Source organism: Caenorhabditis briggsae, assembly GCF_000004555.2.
Source record: "Caenorhabditis briggsae complete genome, chrII, whole genome shotgun sequence".
In the NCBI taxonomy this organism is placed as follows: domain Eukaryota; kingdom Metazoa; phylum Nematoda; class Chromadorea; order Rhabditida; family Rhabditidae; genus Caenorhabditis; species Caenorhabditis briggsae.
The window spans coordinates 15,630,523-15,633,759 of record NC_013486.2 but is presented as its reverse complement, the minus strand read 5'-3'; positions in this window follow the sequence as shown (position 1 = coordinate 15,633,759).

The window sequence follows — 3,237 nt, the reverse complement described above, 5'->3', positions numbered from 1 at the left end:
GCTACTACTTGATGTCGCGATTTGTTCTGACGAGTTCTTCTGAAAAAGAAAGCAACTTTAGATTCAGTCAATCTCAGTCCCAACTACGAGTGGTAAACACCCCCTGATATTTTTTGAAAACTTGAAAAAGACGTAAGGGGGGACCCTTATGTAATATACACCTACTGATATTTTTTGAAAAATTGAGACAAAACACTAAAGGGGGGACCCTTATGAAAATTTTCACCCCCTGATATTTTTGGAAAAAATGCAAAAAGCACATAAGGGGGGACCCTTATATGATTTTTACACCCACTGATATTTCGTCGGCCAAATTTTCAGTATCAGGGCCTGAGTCAAACTATGTAAATTCTGAGAAGAAACCAATTATTACCATGTTTTTCTTCGTGATCACTTCAGCGAACAGTCTGACACACCGTGCAACAGTTCAGGAAATAAGTCCGGAGGGAAACTTGATACCGTATTTCTTCCAATAGAAACTCATTCAACTCGTCAATTTTAAGCTCATCTCGGGCCGCCTGACTATGAGAGATATCGAAAGCTTGTCAACTGATAAAATATTGGTGATAATAAGAAAAATTATCAGTTGACAAATGTTTGATATCTTTTCGAAGGAATCAAGATAATTGAGCTCAAATTCGATCCCTTGGGTAGGGCTTTTCATATCTTGAAATTCAGAATTTTCTAACAATAAAACACAAAATTTTCCCACATTTCGACAAATCTAGATGTCCCCTAGCCTTCCACCTTTTCATCCCAAATGCACCCAACCACAAAAATGCTGTTGTTCGTTGAATAATATAATGTTTCAACTAGCAGTGTTTTTGTTGTCTGTCAGACACAACATTTGCCTTTCTCACTGTTCACACCATCTCTGTTTGAATGTTTTTGTTGTGGTGTTCGAAAACAAGCTTCTCTCAAGGACAACTGAAAAATAGAGAGGGGGGATTCAAATGGGCACCTTTAGTGACCAGACGGTGGCCAGGCACCGACGGGTACTTGGAAACGGGTTTTAGGGATGTTAAAGGGATGAGAAAAGGGAATGAAGAAGATCTGGAGAAGGAAGAATTAGTTTTGAATTTCTTAATAACTTTATGGAATTTTTACTGTGTGTTATTCAAAAACCAGCCGGGTTGCAGCGCCTTGCTGCTGCGCCTACGGCTATCTGTCAACTTTGAGCCTATATATCTCATCCCCTGTAAAATATATCAACAAATGGTCAACTAATAAAATGTTTACCATAATATCAGAAACATTTTGTTAGTTTATTGCTTTTTGATATCTTTCACAAAAGCCGAGATATATGGGCTCAAAGTTGACTGTTCGGACCTACCTGCCGTGTGTATTTTTGTTGCCCCGCTCTTTAATTTTTTAAAGACTCATTTGAAAACTAATTCTTGATCCTTGAAATTGAGATGAGTTATTTTTCGAATATTGGTTCAGACCTACCAGACTCAAAAAGTTTACGAAATATCAGGAAAAGGACGAAAAAGAGACACTTGTGTTCATTTATTTATTGAAAGAATGATGATGTCTCGTTAATACTTTAGGATGTCCCATCGGAATTCGATCGTCTAGTTCATCCACGCTTTTTCAACAATCATGGCAAGTTTCGAAGAAAATTCTGTCCTTAACTTCATGACTGTCATTACCGTATTCCCTCTAATAGAAGCCCACCGAAACCGTCAATTTTAAGCTTAATTATCTCGATTCCTGTGAAAGATATCAAAACTTTTTCACCTGGTAAATCATCATATTATCATCAACACTATCAGTTGACTGATTTCTGATATCTTCTATAGAAACCGAGATAATTAAGCCCAAAGTTGAGGGCTTAGTTGGACTTCTATCAGATTAAATACGGTAACAGAGGTATGACAAAATCCATGTTCCTCATTTTTGTCACTAAATCTCAATATTAGATTTATGATCTTTTGATCATTTCTCCATTTTCCCATACACCTTGCGTAAGTAGAGATGCTAGACAGGTGCCACCTAGAGGGGCACCTGTCCATTTTTTTCCAAATCAAAACATATTGCGTGAGTTGGGTAATGTTTTGATCTACTTCTGACAAACAAAACAATTGGAAAATAACATAGACAGGTGTAGAATGTAGAAGTTACAGTATCCAGCGGGACGATCCACCCTCTCTTCCTGGTAGCTAACTTTGAAGCTCGGGCTCTCTCTCTCTCTCTCTCTCTCTCTCTCTCTCTTCCATTTTTTGCTTTTCATCCCTTTTCCAGCTACGGCCGAGGTAAAAATCCTTTTACGTCCTTCATATCCCTCCGGAAGCTTCAATTTCCTCTCCCCACTTCCCATATTCTCTTCCTATCAATAATAAAAAGTCCATCGTGAGAACCTTTCCAGTCTTGTCACTGCCTGGTAGACCACCATTCTAACTGTAAAACGACAAGAGGAACAATTTGGAAAAAAAGAATCAGAAACCGGGAAACGAAAAAAAACAAATAGAGAGGGACAGGGAAAGGAAATTGATAGCTGTGTTACTGGTGGTGGGGCAGAATGGCACCGGATGATACGTGCGGAAAAATATATGAACGGGACGGGGGGAAAGGCAAGAAAAAAAATTCGGAGATGGGCATATAATATTTTTTATCTTTTATTTTGTTCTTCACTTACCATTTGAGAACTGAATCTTGACGTCGGCTTGTAACTTCAGGAGCGGGTCCATCCCTTTGGACATATATTGGCCTGCTTCTGGTCGCAACTTGCAGGAGGAGAACAATTCGTCCCCGCTTTCTGCTCTCGATAAGGAGCTTTTTGTTTGAGAAACGTGTCCCGCTTCGAAAACTTTTTGAATCTTTTTTGTAAGTTTCATCTTTTTCCTGAACTCGGGAAAACTTTTCGGTATCAGTATTACCCTGCGGACCCGTCACTAGGATCGCTGCTTTACCCTCACAACCATATTCAGATTTCTATAGAAACTCTGGACAGCTCAAAGGGTTGTGAACTTACAATTAGGTTGGAGTTTCCGTTCGAGACCTATATCATTCGAAAGCTGCGGACACGTCCTTTCCGAATCTGTTTTTTGTTTTTGCTGCGGACCTACCAGTTTCGAGAAAAATAAGTTTTAAATTTACCATTTTTAGACCACTGAGTTTTAGACCACTGAGCCATTCAATCGACATTTTCTACTTTTTCAATTGTATTTAAGTATTTAGTGTTCACACGATCCAAAATTTCCATTTTAGTTGAAGAAATCAGTAGAAAATCCAGAG